The sequence below is a fragment of the Phalacrocorax carbo genome, chromosome 3, assembly GCF_963921805.1.
Source record: "Phalacrocorax carbo chromosome 3, bPhaCar2.1, whole genome shotgun sequence".
NCBI lineage: Eukaryota > Metazoa > Chordata > Aves > Suliformes > Phalacrocoracidae > Phalacrocorax > Phalacrocorax carbo.
The window spans coordinates 97737377-97756744 of record NC_087515.1 but is presented as its reverse complement, the minus strand read 5'-3'; positions in this window follow the sequence as shown (position 1 = coordinate 97756744).

Sequence of the window (19368 nt, the reverse complement as noted above, 5' to 3'; positions counted from 1 at the left end):
AGGGACATTTTAAAATAAATATCTCATATATAACTACAATAAGTAATGTATTGATCTTAAATATAGTAACAGTATCCAATTCTTTATTTAACCTAGTTCTAAATACATTAACTTTGGGAATTGCTTATTTGTGAATTACCTTCAGAGCTGAAACTTCACAAAGCTCCTCAAAGATAGCTACTTGATCAACAGATATTAAGCCCTTCATCATTAAGGGCTCAGAATTTGCATAAATTTGATTATTTATACTCAATGACAATAAAATATTTCCTGAATACAAATTTCAGATAACAATATTTTTCACTCCTAATGAATTGCTGTTAAATTAAAACAATAATAGAACAGAATATAAGCTATGCTACCAAACTAATGTGAAAAGGACACAGAAAACAGAGAAAAAGGATACAAAGATGGGAGACTGACATGTTTGATAACCTGAGTGACTAATTTTCAATTTGCAAGATACTGCTTCCAATATCTCCGGGCAGTAATAGAAAATTATAATCAAAATAGGAAGTGCAAATATAGTCCAAATCAGTGCAAATTTTGTGGTTTCATTACACTGTCCTATACTTCTGGAATTGTGCTGGTGAAATGGATGGAATTATTTGTTTAATCAAAGAAGTGGAACTTAGCTCATAATACACACATTTCTGGCAGTGTGGGCTCTCAAGCAGCTTTAAAAAGAAAAAAACTGGGAAAAAAGAACAAATATAACTTGTTAATACACTCTGTATATCAAATACATTGTTATCCAAGAAGCCATCACAAGCTGGCATGTATGACAAAGCACTTTGAAAAGGTTGTTCCTCCACAAGAAACAGTTCCAGGGTTTATAAAAAATACTAAGCATTATTTCAGCAGTATTCATTTCATTCAGTTTCCCCTGACCTTGAGAGAGGTGTTCAGATCCTTGTCTAATAGGGTCATAATTCTGCATCCTTGTGCAACATTAAAAAATAATATTACAAAAGTAGAGTTGCATTATAGACAAGGAGATAGTAACAAATCTCAGAAAGTGCTGGGGTTTAGTTAAAAATGTTGAGTTCACAAACTTTTTCCATTTCCACACTTTCTTTCTGACATGCAACCAATAACTGACTGTTCACTTTCTGCAGCTACATAAGCAAGTATATCAGACTACAGGAGGAATATCAATAACTGTTTTTTAAAGTCATAACTCATGTTTCAAAATAATTTTCTCAGTTGAAGATGGCCCTATAGGTACAAAGTAGATCGAAGGGTGCAAATTAGGCAAGTTTACAAAATAAGCACCTACTCTCACACAGACTGCTCCAAGCCCATTATCTCTGCCATACCAATGAGAAGTATTGTGTTATGCATTGCTCAGAAGCTGGATCAATTGTATAAATATGCTCACCACTACTGCCATGGTCACGACTGCACCACACGTAACAGGCATATCTGAGAAAGGAGCACACAGAAGAGTGTAGGACAAATATGGATGAAAATGCCTGTTATGATGGCCACTAAAATCTGCTGTTGTTTAGAACAGCGCTGAGAGATTGTGATTCTAAATATAGAGGCTGTTCTCACTCCTTCCCTAGCAACTTCCCCTGCTCATGCCTCTTCAGAAAAGGATTTGCGAAATCAAGCAGTAACAATACAAGGAGAGCTCTGTAGGAACATAACTGAGTAATGAAGTAAAATGTTTTATCAGTTGAGCATTTAGAATGAGAAATTGAACTACTGATATAGAGAAAAAGGAGGAAAAGCATTTTTTCTTTCAGAAGCTGAGAAGCTGTTTACTATAGAGATTTGTTTGCTTAACCTACTAAGTGACTCATTGCAGCAGAGAATTGAGCCCTTCACCTTAAACCATCTGCAGTGTAATAGAGTGTAAGAATTAATAGCTGGGTGCTGTGATCCAAAGTGATACTTTTCTCTTTACTGCCAATATATAGGAAAGTTTTTTAAGAGAATGGGTTTTAAAATAATCGAAATTCTTCTGTCACAAAGTCTCTACATAAAAGAAATTTACTGATAAACAGATAAAGGATATTCAAGCTTTGCTTGAATAACAGGTCTTGCTAAAAAAAGGAAATAACATAGAGGAAGGTAAGGCAAAACCAAAATTTAATCCAAATATATTCCAAAGAACTGATCAATAAATTTTATTTTTTTAAAGACTGTGTCTATTTACAAAAACAACAAATGAGCCAAAAGCAAAGCTTAATTTTAAGCTTAATTTTCAACTTATCTTTTGTTTCCAAGAACAATACTCTTCATACAGAAAATATCACTCAATATACAAACGTACACATTACAGGGAAATACTTAAAAATCTTATTTTGATTGTCAAAAATATATACCATATGATTCCTCTTGTTTAAAGCTTTTGTTTAACCTAATTATTGCATCATTGTCTCTCAGTAAACTGTTTCTTTTCTCAGAATAGAAGCATTGCCCTGATGTTTTATCTCTGTATTTATATAGCTTCTATTTACCAAAAGTATCATATAATAAGATTGTATCATTAAAAAAAAAATAATTTCCAGAGTAAATTTCTCTTCTTCAAAAAGTATTTCCATCTTCAGATGTTGACTGCTTTCCCCAAATTTTCCATTTTCTTGCATATACTTACCTGTCCATTCTACTTTGTTCTAATGTGCTGTTCAGATACTATCACTGTTAATTTCATCATTGACTCCTAGCAGTAAGCCCTTCCTACAGGAACTTTTACATGCAAACAACTTTGCAATTTTCCTCAACAGGAAATTCAGTCATAAAATATAATTTAGAAATTCTTCTGTCCTTTGCAAATGATCACCAAGTAACAAATTTTACCCCATGTTTTACCTGATTCAAAAAACACTGTAGCATGTGCTTTACACAGACAGTTTGATCCAAAAACTTAAAATGTAAAAAGAATAAATTCAGAATGTGGTATGATTTTAACATAGGACTTGTAGCAGGCCTACTTCCTTTTCTGTTTCAATGAAGGCCTAAACTTTTTCTCAAAATTAGATTCCATATAAATGTATCAGAAGTCAGCTAAAAGAAGAGCTATTCATGATTTATGGACACATCTACAAGGATAACATACTTCCTCATATGGACGTGAACGTATGCGGACAGTAGAAAACAATATGGATGACAGTAATTCCACTGAAATTACTAAACCATCTATAACACTTAAGTTTTCAGAAAATAATGTGCTTTTCATGAAAATCTGACAGATCTTGCAGAAATATCACGATCAGGAACTGAACTTTCCCAGCAAAAAATCCAATTTGTTTCCCTAAGCACCTGAGACATGTTCCTAAATTTCCACACCTGTTCAACACAAAATAACCTTTGATTTCATTGTTTGTGATTGTGTAAAATAGAGCAATAATTTAAGTTAAAAGATTTATCTGGTGTCTGGATTATCTGACTTTATCTGACTGAGATAGGCTTTTCTGATGGAGGACATAGATTTGCTGAACAGCCCTTGGAGAACTGGACAGATATGCAATGAGAACAAATGTAAATAGACTAACAAAAGGAAAGGGTTTAGTGGTATTAATTAACTATTTAGAGACACAGCAACAAACTTACTGAGACGTACATGCACAGTTGTAACTTAGAGTCCTTATCCCCCCACCCTAAACTAATGAACTCCTGTTCATCTCCAGGAGGGACTGGCACTGTAGTTTGGCCTTTATTATTGCAGGTTGACACACATTACTGATGACCTGTAGCTATACTGTTATTAAGATATTACAAAACTGGCAGTTATTACAGTCCAGGACTGTCTTGTCTACTGTACTGGGTGTAGGTGTCAAGGTGCTAGCAGCAGGGAGAGCCTATGTTGGAACAGGGGAAAAGCATGAAGAGCAAGAAGCACCAGAGGGGAGCTATTATGAACCAACCACAACCCCCATTCCCCATCCTCCTATGCTGCACGGTGGAGGGATAAGACAGGGGTCAGCAGCAAGAGTGAAGTTGAGCCTGGGAAGAAGGCTATGGGGAGAAGGTGTTTAGATTTTTCATTGTTTCTCAATATTGAAATCTATTTGAATTGGCAATAAATCAAATTGATTTTCCCAAGTCAAGTATGCCTTGCCCATGACAGTAGTTGGTAAGTGAGCTCTCTCTTTTTATGTTGACCCAGGAGCTTTTCCATTTCATTTTCTCCTCCTGTCCTGTTTGAGGAAGGGGGGTGAGAGAGCAGATGAGTGGGCAGCTGGCAGCCAGCCACAGTTAATCCACCAAAACTGCGTAGCCAGCAGAAGCTGTGAACGGTTGACGCAGGCACTGTCAGCTCACAGATGCTATGGCAATAACGGGAACTTTATGGAATTACACTGTGACGACAGAGACACATCACAGACCCACAGGATGCTTAACAGTCATGCTCCAAGGAAAATGTTGTAATTTTCTGCGACGCATGACTTCTCCATTATCCTACCTCTGACTCCTATCCTGAATAATCTCTTAGCATTGAGACCCTGCAACCTCCCTAGGTAGCCATCACGATACTTGGTAAATTCATGCCAATATTTAACTGAAATAATTAAATAAATTTGTTGCAAAATAAGCACATTATTTCTAGTTCTACCATTAGTATACGTAAAGAATACTTACCACCCCCTCCTTTCCTTTACATTTTACTTAACATTTCAAGCCCAGTATCACTGTGCTCCCTGGGTTTCTTCTTTCCCTTGATGTTTTCATTTCACATCCCAATCCCAATCACATGGCATGGCTGTCCTCTAAACTCTCTCCTATTAGTCTTGGTTTTTTTAAGTCCACGGCCTAATCCTACAGGCATTATGCCAGATGTCTCCCATGCCAAACAAAGCATCATAATTACCTTCTATGTCTTACATGCATTATTCCGCTTAATGAAGCAGAGGTTGTAGGGAAAGGTAAGATGTTTTATTAGCCCCATGAATATAATTTAGATTATCACAGCTGCTATAGTACCATTATGCACTTTTGGAATGCACTGCAGAGTTTTCCACTATAAAGGAATTATTCCTGATTTATCTGGGCAGAAGCATAAATAATGCTGCTAATTTACATAAGTTTGCAGTCCATTGAAACAGCCAGTTCTTTTCTATCATAATACAGCTTGTCTAGTTAGTGCCCACTTTTTATTTTACTTTCATATTTTGCATTTTTCCCTTTTTTTTATTTTGTTGTTGTTGGCTTTCCTAAGTCTTTTTAGTTTTCCCCCCTCACCCCCAGCCATGCTACTCTTCCTTACTAATCCTTGCTTTCTCTTTATTTACAGAGCATTAAGAGGTCCTAATGGATCATTTCGTTTCTCATTATCCCTCTTCCATGTCAGCACACTTTTGTAAGCTTTCAAGTTTCTGAAACTTTTTATTTCATTGTTCAGTAGTATTTGCTGGTTTATTTCTTCTAGATCACTTATAGACAAATTATTTCCAGGTTAGATTTTAACCTGGTCTGCCTTTCATTTCCATACACAGTGCAAGAACTCATTGGACAGTCTTTTATTTATTCATATTGTCAAATTTTAGGAAAGTGGCATGGGTCCTGGAGTTTCCTTATATAGCCAATTCAGGGAGTTTAGTTGTCCTTATGCCTTCTGATTTCTCTCTATGATGAATATCTATGGTGGACTAAAATGTGTTAAATTCCATTCCTATTGGGTTACATTACTTTCCTAACAAATATCCGTTAGTAACAGATCCTGTCCTTTGAACGTTCGATTAAAAAGAAAAAAAAACAAACACCAAAATGAAAAAGCAACCATATCATGTCCTGCATAATTTTGTAACCAGGGGAATTTTAGTATCAGCAGGTTTGAGGATTTGGGAGGGAACATAGACAAAGGAAAGGGGAAAGGAAGGAAAGGGAGGGAAGGGAGGGAGGGAGGGAGGGAGGGAGGGAGGGAGGGAGGGAGGGAGGGAGGGAGGGAGGGAGGGAGGGAGGGAGGGAGGAAGGAAGGGAGGGAGGGAGGAAGGGAGGAAGGGAGGAAGGGAGGAAGGGAGGAAGGGAGGAAGGGAGGAAGGGAGGAAGGGAGGTTGGTTTAAATAAAAACTCAGATGAAACCTTGACTATGCTTCCATAGTGTCCTCTTCCATAAAAAAAAAAAAAAACAGTACTGGGTTCTTATTGTTTATAATGTATCCTTATTTTGGTAATCCATTATATCTCTTTTATTTTCCAATTCTATTACACATTTATTCTAATAGAAATATTGGGGGAAAAGACATACTTGTTCAGCAGTCTGAACTTAGGTGGATTCCACTTTGACTTTACTGTGGCATAAATATCACAGCAACAGGTTTCAGTAGCTTTCAAAATATCAGTGAAATCTCACAGAACTATTGTCAGAGATTCCTACTCCACACAGTCAAAGACTTTCTTTGGCTTTACTTATTCATGTGCCAAAGGCAGATGTTTGCCTTTCTCATTCAATCAAGTATTTACGGAATTATCCTATGATATCTTGCATTCACTTGCAGTCATCTAGTCTCTATTGAAATGAGTCTTTTAATATTTCTATATCGCTATAGAGTTAAAAATTCAGTAGGTATGACAAGCTTTCCAGGAACAGACAAGACATTGTAAATTTCATCAAAATTACAATAGCTGTTTCCCATTTTTCACCTTTGAAATAGACTCCTTTGTGTCCTACTAGAGAAAAAGGTAGTCACAATCAATTTATTGACTGTTATTTGGAAGTTACTTTCCCTCAGTAATACAGGAGTGTTCCCAAGCATAATTGTATTTCTCTTTTCAATCCTAGTAGGAAAATAATCCACAACCCGACACAGTTATATTTCTCCTTCAACCTGAAGCGTGGTGCTTTTCAGGTAAAGAACACTAATCATTCTAACATTTATCTGTGGATGTCTTACCAAACCTTAAGTCTATTCAAACCTGTTTATATTTCTTGGGTGCAGATACCATTTTGAAAGACCTATATTCTCTAGCACTGCAGATACATGATGCATCTAGATCTGCAACTTTTAGTGGTTTTATTTTAGAAGCACACTGCAAGCTTTTGGGCTCAGCTACCTGGAGAAAATAATTAAATATCTCTCCAAATTATTTCAAATTACTTACAATCTGGACCTATAAATATTTTTCCTGTTGGAATAATTTTGCTTTAATTTTAAAGCCACCGATCTATATCAATCTTTCTTCCTTTTTAATCCATAGTCTCATATCATAGCTGTAAGATAATTAGTGTTGTGCATTTGCAATTTTTTTTTTTAGAATGTTCAATCTGTTATGGATTATTCCTAGTCTAAGAACAGTTTGTCCTACTTGAAGCTTATGTTAGACTCTCTCATTTGTAAATTAGGATGTCTCTTTAATAAAATCATGTTTTCAGAGATGCTTTCATATAAGAACCACTTACTGATTTTGTTTTATTGGCATTATCTTTATATTAGATAATGAATATTTCAAGTAATATATTTATGATCATTTACAATAAAAATACTGTTAAGTAATATATATATTACTTCATATAAATATAGCACATTGCTTTTCACAGAATAGAAGTGCAGCCTGCCATCTTGTTGAGCTGGGATTCTTCTATTCCATTCAAAATAACAGCTACACAGATATAAATATACTAGGCTTATGGGGATTTGTATGAGCCTATTTCATCTAAACATGTATATTTTGGAGCATATTTTGGAGAAATACATGCTTTGTGAGGATTTTTTTTTCCCTATTTTTTAGTCTCTGTCTCAACAGATGAAAAGTTGTTGGATGCTTCACTATCATTATTTTAAAGGCAAACATTTCATCTATTGTTAAAATTCCCGTTTCTATTGGCCTACTTTTAATTTTTTTTTAATTTATATGTTTATTTTTTTTTCTCTTCTAATGAATGAATTCTTATGTGCATCCATTTTTCATTTTTAATTGGTAACCTAAATCAAATGTTGTAAAATTTTCAGTCCACATCTTGCTACACAGAAATGAGGCTAACTACATATAACATGTCAGCTGCTTTTTACAATTGCAACATATTTACATTAGATAACTATATTTCCTTCTCACTTTCTCTCTTTTTCTTTTTTAATTTCAGTATGCAGAAAGCTTGATCAAGTCATCCACTATCTAGGCCTCTTCAAATTTATTTTTTAGGAAACCCTTATATTACAAAATTATCTTAATCATTATGCTAACTCAACATACCTCAGTGTCCTGTCCTCTTCTAATAGTGAGTGAAGTCATATTTTTATTCAATTACTGTCCATCTGTCATGATCACCATTTTTATATTAGTAGATATTATTTTACTGAAGCCAGCAGAAATATCACTATTCACTAGATTTAGATCACTCATTTTTTATTTGAAAAATTAATTCTATAAAATAGTTCCTTATAGAAGTAGGGCTTTACACCATTTTTCCTTATTGGGTATTATCTTGCCCTCCTGCTATTACTGAAGAATACTCTGTACTTCTCTCAATTAAGTTATCTGTTTGCTTATTTGTTTCCAGTTTCTGAAGACAGACCTTGGGCCTGTGGAATATTTAGCTCTGTCTACCACTTTGCTGCTGTCGGCTTTTTTCTCCAAAGTATGGGAAACAGCAGGTTAGGAGCTCTTGGTGATACAAACAGACCTATTCTCTGCTGAGAATTCTGAGTTATTGCACTCTCTGAAAGACTGCAAATTAATAAATTGCCTTGATAAATGGCTAGGTTACAGCTATTGTATTCTGATTTTTTTCAGACCAGAAACTGAACTTCAGTTCATGAAATAAAAAGGTAATTCTTAATTTCACCTTGCCCCAGGTCAGAGAATAATGGCAGCTAAGCATTTACATAGCAGAGATTGTTTCCCTACCTGTTCTGGTATCTGAGCTGTCTGGAGCACCTTCAGCAGAGTGAAAACAAATCCTAACGGCCCTCATTCCTTCCCCTGCAAAAGAAGAGGAGCCCCAGCCTCACAGGAGATGTAAGTCATTGGAGAGCCTACAGCAGGCATTGTGCTGAAAGCACCAAGACACCTCAGCATCTCTTCCATGCGTTGTCCATTGGAGGAATGCTTCTTACACAGTCTTCCTGGTAACACACACAATCCTTCTCCAATGAGATGTAATACAGTTGTAAATTCAACATGATGCCAGTAAAACGAGGATACTAATTCCACTTTCACAGGATTTTTAATATTAGCATGATCTGTCTGTATTTAATACAAAATTGTATTAATTTTAGTAAAAGCAGGATTATGTTCAACATTGGCAGTTGCAATGTTGCATTGGCAAAATACAAGAAAAAATCCTATAGAAAGCTTAATATAAAGCAAAATAGATTTTTAATAAACAAAATAGTCTATGATCTTAGTTTTGACTCAGCAATTCCGTTGTTAACAAATAATGAAGTGAAAAAATTTAGAAGTTTCACTTTTTCATAACACAGTACTATATTTAGACTCCATAAAGTTTGGGACACCTGAGAAATAAGACACAGTTTTATACAGTCATGACAAGGCACAGAGATTTATATACATAATCTCAATGAGAAGTAACAAAATGAGAGTTGTAACTTTGACCCACTACAATTAGATTGATCCATGCAACAGAGATATTTCTATTGAGCCTAATTTAAAAAAAAAATAAAATAAAACTAAGATATTGACAAAATCTGCTACAAGTGTTCAGTTACAGTTTTCCCTCTACTTTAGAGATCTCATATTGCCTAAACCCAGAGATTTAATCCTTTTTCCAGATAATGGATTTTGTAAGCATTCTTCTCTCTTACCTTACCTCATTATAAAAAACAAATTCCAGTCTCCTATATAATTGCTACAAAATCATATTTCTATATTTCACAAAACACACAAAAAACCTAACCCAAAAGCAAACAAACAAAAGTAAAAACCCCAAAGCCCACAATGAACATGTAACACAAATCAAACATAAAACACAGCAGCTGGGGTTTCTTCCACTGAAAAACGCACATAGTAATGCCTGTATTTTTTATAAACACTTAATGTTATCCACAAAGAAAGCAGATCACCTAGCAGGACCACCTGAGCTTCAGTAGACTCAAATACCTACTTTTTCCTTTGCAAGAATATTTTTCAACCACAGGATACAGGACAACTCCGTGCTTTCCATTTCTCCATTCGGATATCCATCCTCTACCTCTTTCTTAGTTGTTAGACTACTTAGCTGACAACAGAAATCTCGTCTAAGAGCTCTTCTCATTCCATAGCAAACTTTGCCTCTAAGTAATAATCAGGGGGCAGGACATGGGAACATTCACTGGACTGCAGTGTCAGGCTCACCATTGCTAGTACTTTCTCAGTCCTAAAGTATTGCTTGGAGTACAAAACTATTCAACTGTAGATCTTCAAATGTCAAGTGACATTGTTCTTCCTGTCCAAAACTGGTATAACCTAACCGGTAGTCTACAAATTTTTCTCTCCTGTTCTTTCTGTTTGTTTTGTGATCAAATGTATTTGCATTTCCTGCTGCATATTGACGTATCCTATTCAGTTAGTGGGACATCAAGTTTATTCCACATAGTATGTGTAAGACAATAGTTAGGAGACAGTATTTTGGACATGAAATGTATGAGTTTTGTTGCTTTTCAATAAGAGAAGTGTTTGTCTCCAACTTCTGAGTAAAGGTTTTAACAAGAAGATCATCATATAAAAATACATATCCACACTGCAAATTTTTATTCATAAAAAATTGTAGTACCACTGTAGTAGTAGTGGATGAAATTTTATCGATGTTTGTGAGACAGATGGTTTAATGGATTTGTCCCTCTGGAAGTTTAGGTTAAGAATAAATGCTTTTCCCATTGATAACAGTGCTACACAATGAGGATGTGTAGCTCCCACTATGGGGGTGAATTAAAGATTCCTCAGTTTATACCTACTAGGATCTTGCAGAAGGAAGAAAAATGTATCTTACATGTAAAATAAGCAGCAGTGACAGTCTTGCTGGATTGAGAGAGCAAGCAGGCACTTGAAACATGCTTCAAGTAGCACAGTACGGGCTCTGGATGTCTTCTTCAGTAGTTGTGCTACAGAAAGCCAATAAAAAGTAATATAGTTACAAAACTCTAGAATGTGAATCCACACCATGACTCCTTTCCCATGCAGAGCTGACCTGGGAGTACTGTGATTTCTCTGCTAGGAAAGATGTAACTACATGTCACGGATAGAGTGAGAGTGCACTTCACTCATAAAAAAGAAATAAAAATACTCTATTAATACAAAACAGTTATCAAAGTTCACTGAAACAGTGGTTTCACAAGATTTGATGGTAAGGTACACTTGATTATTTACTGCATAGAGGACAGGGTCAGACAAAACTGTTAGGGAGACCCTCCCGATGAGTCACAAGGTTCAGAGATGGCCCTCTTGCATTCTCAACTCCTTCCCTTAGAGAAGTCTAAGAGCGGCTGGATCCGAATTTAGTCCTGGACTTGGTCAATGGTTTATGTCTAAAGGATTATATATGCACAATCAATCCTTTATATCACTTAGCTAATATTACAAAGTTTACCATGCTATTAGTAACTTATTGAGGATCTGTTGTGACAAGGAATCTCTCAACCTCAAGGAATCTCTCAACCTCAAGGAATAACCTTGAGAGGTATTTCTACTCAAGGAGACATCCTGGCATGCAGCCCACTGCTGTGCAGGAGAGCGCAAAGGGCCCTGGGCTGTCCACTGTTTATGGAGTAAGATGATTGACTTAAAGTCATATTTGCATAACAGCAAGACGTTTGGCTCACTGCTCAAGGCAGCCAGGGCTACTGCATTTCCATCCATCCCCAAAGTCCAGCAAAAGATAGATGCAGCCATTACAACACCCACTGGTGCTTATAGCTTACACGGGCCCAGAGGGGGAAGAGCACACTGCCACACTACAGAGCTACAGGTTGTAAGTGGTCCAGTGGCACCTAGAAAACCTGTTGGAGTATCTAGGGCACCTGCCCATTTACCCCCAGCCACCAAAATTAAACTCGCAATCATTCCTACCTAGATTCATACTCAAGCTGTCTTTAAACAGGAACAGGATTGCAGACAGGAAAAAGGAAGAGGAAATCAAAAATAAAATAGTCAGGACCTAGATAAACACAAGAATTCTTGTTTCTCTCTAGTGCATAGATGCTACCTCTGTGTTCCACCTGACAGAGCTTGTAGGCAAAGCAGAATTTAAAATATTTCCCTTAAATTTACCCCCTCGTGTCCTTATTTTCTTACTGAATAGTCACTGGCAGCTTCATATGGCTCCCTGATTTTAGAACTAAATTCACTTGCTCATACATAAATATGTTATGCTGTCATAGATACTTTAGGGTGTCCCTCCTGATCCACAGCAGCTACTCCAGTAGATCACAGAATCAGTGAATTACAGGGTTTGGAAGGGACCTCTAGAGATCACCCTGTCCAACAACCCTGCTTGAGCAGGGACACCTACAGCAAGGGGCACAGGAACGTGGACAGGCAGGTTTTGAATGTCTCCAGGGAAGGAGACTCCACAACTTCTCTGGGCACCCTGTTTCACTGCTCTGTCACACTCATAGGAAAGAAGTTATTTCTCATGTTTATGTAGAACTTCCTGTGTTCCAACTTGTGCCCACTGCCCCTTGTCCTGTCATTGGGAACCACTGTAAAGAGTCTGGCCCAATCCTCTCAAGAGCTGCCCTTCAGATATTTATTAGCATTAATAAAATCCCTCCCTCAGTCTTCTCTTCTCCAGGCTGAACAGACCGAGGGTCTCCCAGCCTTTCCTCATAAAAGAGATGCTCCAGTCCTCTGATCAGCTTTGTAGCTCTCTACTGGACTCTCTCCAGTGGTTCCCTGTCTTGCACAGGGAGCCCAGAACTGGATGCAGTACTCCAGATGTGGCCTTACAAGGGCAGAATAGAGAAGGACGACAACGTCCCTCGACCTGCAGGCCACACTCCTTTTTATGCACCCCCGGACACCCTTGGCCTCCTTGGCCACAAGCGCACATTACTGGCTCAGGGTCAGCTTACTGTCCACCAGCACTCCCAGGTCCTTCTCAGCAGAGCTGCTTTCCAGCAAATCAGCCCCCAAGCTGTACTAGTCCATGGTCTTCTTCCTCCCAGGGTGCAGGACCTTGCACTTGCTCTTGTTGAATTTCATTATGTTCCCCTCAGCCCAGCTTCTCCAGCCTGTCCAGGTCTCACCGAGTGACAGCACAGCTATCTGGTGTATCAGCCACTCCTCCCAGTTTTCTATCATCAGCAGACTTGCTGAGGTTACACTCTATCCCTCTGCCGTTACAGGCCTACCAACCAGAATCTGCCCCATCAGTCATGACCCTCTGAGCTCTGCCATTCAGCCAGTTCTCAGACCACTCATCTAACCCACACTTCCTTAACTTGCCTGTGAGGGTGCTATGGCAGACAGTGTCAAATGCCTTGCTGAAGTCAAGGTAAACACCATCCACAGCTCTCCCTTCATTGACCCAGCCAGTTGTGCCATCACAGAAGGCTTTCAGGTTGTTCAAGCAAGATCTCCCCTTGGTGAATCCATGCTGACTCTATCTGATAACCTTTTTGTCCTCTACATGCCCGGAGATGACCTCTAAGATGAACTGCTCCATCCTTTTCCAGGGATGGAGGTGAGGCTGACTTGCCTATATTTCCCTGGGTCCTCCTTCTTGCCCTTTTTGATTATAGATTCCACACAGGTGACCTATCTATCAATAATACCTGAATGCTTGAGGTACACTAGTGTACCTCAAACAGCACTTAGAATCGTAGAATCATTTAGGTTGGGAAAGACCCTTAATATCATCAAGTCCAACCATTAACCTAGCACTTCCAAGTCCAGCACTAAATCATGTGCCTAAGCACGACATCTACACATCTTTTAAACACCTCCAGGAATGGTGACTCCACCACCTCACTGGGCAGCCCGTTCCAACTGCTGCAACTGTTTTCGGCAAACTTACTGAGGGTTTCCTCCATTTCCTCATCCATGTCACTGATAAAGGTATTAAACAGAACTGGCCCCAAAACTGAGCCCTGCGGAACACCTCTCGTGACCAGACGACAACTGCATTTCGCTCCATTCACCACAACTCTCTGGGCCCAGCCATCCAGCCAGTTTTTTACCCAATTAAGAGTATACCTGTTCAAGGCATGAGCTGCCATTTTCTCCACAAGAAAGCTGTGGGAAATTATGTCAAAGGCTTTGCTGATGCGTAGATAGACAACATCCACAACTTTTCTCTCATACATTATGTGGATAACCTTGTTACAGAGGGAGATCAGGTTAGTCAAGCAGGACCTCCCTTTCATGAAGCCATACTGGCTGGTCGTGATCAGCTGGGCCTGGTTTTCCTGTACATGCTACATGATAGCACTTAAGATGATTTACTCCATAACCTTCCATGGTTCCAAGATCAGACTGACAGGCCTGTAGTTCCCTGGATCCTCCTTCCAGCTTTTTAGCCCACATTTGGAAAATAGAATGTCTACTCACTTTTACTAACTTAATACAATATATTTTACCTTAAAAAACAGAAAGAAGTCTCTCTCCCAGCTTTTCTTTGTCTTTTATCCAATGCTGTTAATACAGAGGGTTGGTATGAAAAATGAGAAGTGTCACTGACACTCTGAGCCAATAAACCCGATTCAGTGCAATGACTCTTCCTGTACATTTCCTTTTAAGTGAGAGACAAAGATGCAGATTATAAATTTTTTAATTGCTAACAAGGGACAAACTCAGTATTTCCTAACAGGCTTCACTTCATTGAAATAAAGGGCAATGTGATTCATATGATTAGATGTTATAAACCCTTGCATCCTTTTCACCAGTTGCTGCACTGATTCTATAAAGATACAATGATATAAAACAAAGCAGTAACAATGTAATGATTTAAGTTTACTCTGCCAGAGTTCATTAAAAATATTGACAATGGAGTTAGGAAGAATCCTAAAAAAAATTCAGCATATGCAAACCAAAATAAGAGCATAAATGAAAACACCTCCAGCATAATGATTCAGTGAGCATAGGAAAGCATCGGGATTACTGAGAAGAAAATAATTTTCTTGGAGTTATATACAATAATTATATGTAAAGTAACATAAAGCCTGCTGCCATTTTGCATTACTTCCTGTACACTTAAGAGCGATACTTTGTGATAATTAATTTTAAACTATGTTCAGCATTTTCTTCAAGTGGTCTTATTTCCAAGGTAAGGTTACATTTACCAATCCAAAAGATGTATTTTGACTAATGTAACTTCTGTTAATTGAAACTTATTAAATAGTATTGGCAAATCAATAAGGACATAAAGATATAAAGCTTTTATTTATGAAAAAATCTAAATTATACTCTTCCACTCTAAACACTCAGTCAATTCACTTGATAATTAAATCATGTGGAAAACATGCTTTGTTATTAAAATAATTTCAGAAAGTCCATCTAAGTTGGAGTATGCACACACACGTAATACTATTTATATTTCTACCTTTCAGAACTTTTCAATTTCAGTTAGAATTTTGTAATTTTTATTGAGAATCTTTTTACATGCATGATAAATATAAGCTAACTAAAGGATAATCAGTTCTAAGAGATGGCCAACAATGAACCTAAACAGTTTATAAATTACCTACTGTCTTTCAGCTGGAGCATACAGTGTCTGTGGACAATTACAGGAAAGCTTTAATTGAGTTTTAAAATTTCAATAATACAGTACACTTTTACATTTATAAATACTGTGCTTGTACTCAGATTTTTAGAGTTAAAGTAACTGTTGGGACCACCAATGGAAACTCCTGGCATAGTACAGCACTTAGGCATTTTCACTCAAAAGTGAAAACGTGAGCAACTGAGTAGAGCCTTAAGTGACTTTCTTTGGGGGGTGATAAATATTTTGGATCCCATTCTGATTATTCCAATCAGGACCAGCCAGATGAAAGTTACACCTTGCAACATATAGTAGTTAGTCTCCTATGTCCATGCCAATAAATACAGCAATTACAATTTATAAACCTGTGTAGGATTATCAACTTTACCATGTGTTGTGGTTTAGCCGGCAACTCAGCCCCACACAGCTGCTCACTCACTGCCCCCACCTGTGGGACAGGAGAGAGAATCAGAAGGGTAAAGCTCATGGGTTGAGATAAGGACAGTTTAATAATTAAAATAAATAAATAAATAAATAAATAACAACCAAAAATGCAATGGAAAGGAAAACAATGAGAGGCACAAAACCCAGGGGTGGGCGGAATGAACCACCAAAACAAACCACACATGACACAGCTGCTCATCACTCAATTCCACCAGCCCCCAAGCTGGGACTGCCCCTATTAATATACTGATCATGGCATCACATGGTATGGAACGAACATCCCATTGGCCAGTCGGGGTCAGCTGTCTTGGCTGTTGCCCCGCCCCTCCCAGCCTCCTGCCCATTTGGCAGGGCATAGGAAGCTGGAAAGGACCCTGACTACTAAATGCACTACTGTGAAAAGAATTAGCCCCTTCTCAGCCAAAACCAGAACACCATGTTAGTTATAAACCACAAACTTATCTTAGACTACAACTTAAATTAGGCAAGAATATTTCCAGTGGAAGTATTTTCTGCATCCAAGTCCCTTTAACTGTCAATGTTTAAATCCATCTTTCATATTGTTCATCTGGGATATTTTCTAAGGGAAACTTAACCCTTTAGAAAATTGCAAAGAAGGACATTATAGTAAGAGTTTGAAAAATCAGGACTTGGAACAACCCTAGAAATCAACAGAAGTCAATAAATGATGCTAACAAGGTATAGATGATACTTAATAACATGGTTTTGGTCTCAATAAGGATAAAAAACAGCTGAGCCTAACTTCTCCTGTATGTACATCAGAAACCAAGAAGTACATGAAAAATTTCAATATTGAGATGCAAAAACAACATGTTGAGTTTATTATAGTTTTATGCTTATATTTGTGCGCTACATCTTAAAAAATAAGTGTGATCAAGTAGCATTACTGTTTACCCGTATGTTAACAGTCCTATACAGAATATTGTTTTCAGAACAGTATCACTTCATTGTTGTTGTACAGATACCTCTGTACATTTAAAGAAATGCTAAAGTGTGCTAGAAAATTCTGTATAATACTATTTATATCCTGATGATGTGGAAAAATAACAGTATTTTTCTGTAGAACCTTTGGTTTATCAAGAGTATGTTAATTGCTTTTTTCAGAAAATGGGAGCATTTGCATATCTATGGCAAGGTGTCAGTTTAAGACATCAAGTCAAGCTACGTGAGTCATACTGTGTCAGAATACAAAGCACAAAGTAACTTTAAGTAAATGCTGCAACTTGACATTATATGTCAGAATCAGAAACATCATTACCAGGGTAAGCCAATCTATGACAACTTCATTATCTACAATTTTCTAAGCAGAAAAAAAGATTTAGTTATGGATTGCAAAGGTCTCTTATAATCTTAAAGCCTCTGTTTCTTATTGGGAATGATTTATAGATCATGCTCAGAACTACCCCTGTACCATTTTCTTTACACAAACTAGCTACAACGAAACAATAAGATAAAACATTGAGATAATGTAACATTTGACATAGAATCATAGAATTGTTAAGGTTGGAAAACACCTCTAGGATCACCAAGTCCAACCGTCAACCCAACTCCACCATGCCTCTTAAACCCTGTCCCAAAAGTGCCACATCTACACCTTTTTTGAACTCCTCCAGGGGTGGTGACGCCACCACCACTCTGGGCAGACTGTTCCTATACCTGACCACTCTTTCAGTGAAGACATTTTTCCTACTATCCAATCTAAACCTCCCCTGACACAACTTGAGGCCATTTCCTCTCATCCTATCACTAGCAACCTGGGAGAAGAGAACAACACCCACCTCACTACAACCTCCTTTCAGGTAGTTGTAGAGAGCAATAAGGCCTCCCCTCAGCCTCCACTTCTCCAGGCTAAACAACTTCAGTTCCCTCAGCTGCTCCTCAGAAGACTTGTGCTCCAGAACCTTCACCAGCTTCTTTGCCCTTCTTTGTACAAGCTCCAGCAACTCAATGTCTCTTTTGTAGTGAGGGGCCCAAAACCAAACACAGTGTCCAAGGTGCGGCCTCACCAGTGCCGAGTACAGGGGCACAATCACTTCCCTGCTCCTGCTGGCCACACTATTCCTGATACAAGCCAGGATGCTGTTGGCTGCCTTGCCCACCTGGGCACACTGCTGCCTCATGTTCAGCCGGCTGTCAACCAACACCCCCAGGTCCTTCTTTGCGGGGCAGCTCTCCAGCCACTCTTCCCCAAGCCTGTAGTGTTGCATGGGGTTGTTGTGACTTAATTGCAAGACCTGACACTTGGCCTTGTTAAACCTCATACAGTCGACCTTGGCCCATTGATCCAGCCTGTCCAGGTCCCTCTGCAGAGCCTTCCTTTCCTCAAATAGATCAACGCTCCCACACAACTTGGTGTCATCTGCAAACTTACTGAGGGTGCACTTGGTCGCCTCATCCAGATCGTTGATAAAGATATTAAACAGGACTCGCCCCAAAACTGAGTCCTGGTGAACACCAGTTGTGACCAGCCAGTGACCGGTTTTCCTGTCATATATGAAAAATCCTCAGGATGAGCAATATGCACTAGGAGAGATGTATGTTAAAAAAGCGTAACATCTGTGTTTAGTCAAATATAGTCTTGCCTTAATAATACAGTGAAATATTCACACAGCCTTTTTTGGGGCATTTAACTTTGGCTGCTATTTTAGGTGCCTACAATCTGTTTATAGATTCTCTAAGGCATCTTAAATTAATTTAGAAGTCTAACATAATAGCACCTTATTGCCTTAGGCCCCATTGCCTTTATGGGAAACAAAGGCCCCTAATTCAGCCACCTAGACAGATGCTTAAGCAGGTCCTGCTATGTCTTGTAGTGATTTGTTGGTCCTGAAGGAAGATATTTCTTGTTTTTCTATTAGCAAAATTACTAGACTTTACTAAGACAAAATACTCTAGTATACAGGAATAATCTTATTCAAACACATCTCATTTGGCATGCTTCCAACAAAAATGCTTTTCTGTGTGTCTTTAAAGGTCTTATTTTTAGGCAGTGCTGAGTACATTACAAAAAGCCAATTCATTTTACGCTTCTCTAGTAAGACAACCAAGGTAAAAATCTATATATTTTTCTAAAAACACCTGACGATGATCATGTCTGATCATAGTTTTTAACTGCTTGCTTTGGACAATTCTTACAATTCCAGCCATTTCAGGAAGAAAACTCCTGGGAAACCTTCCCAAAAGCTCTTTTGTGAAGTGAAATTTAAAGACAATTGTCTTCATGAAGTAACCTCGACTTGAGAGAGAAAGAAAGACAGACAACATTCCTCCCAAACTTTGCTTGCTTGCTTGCTTGCTTGAGGTTAAGTTGGTTCAGCTTTGGA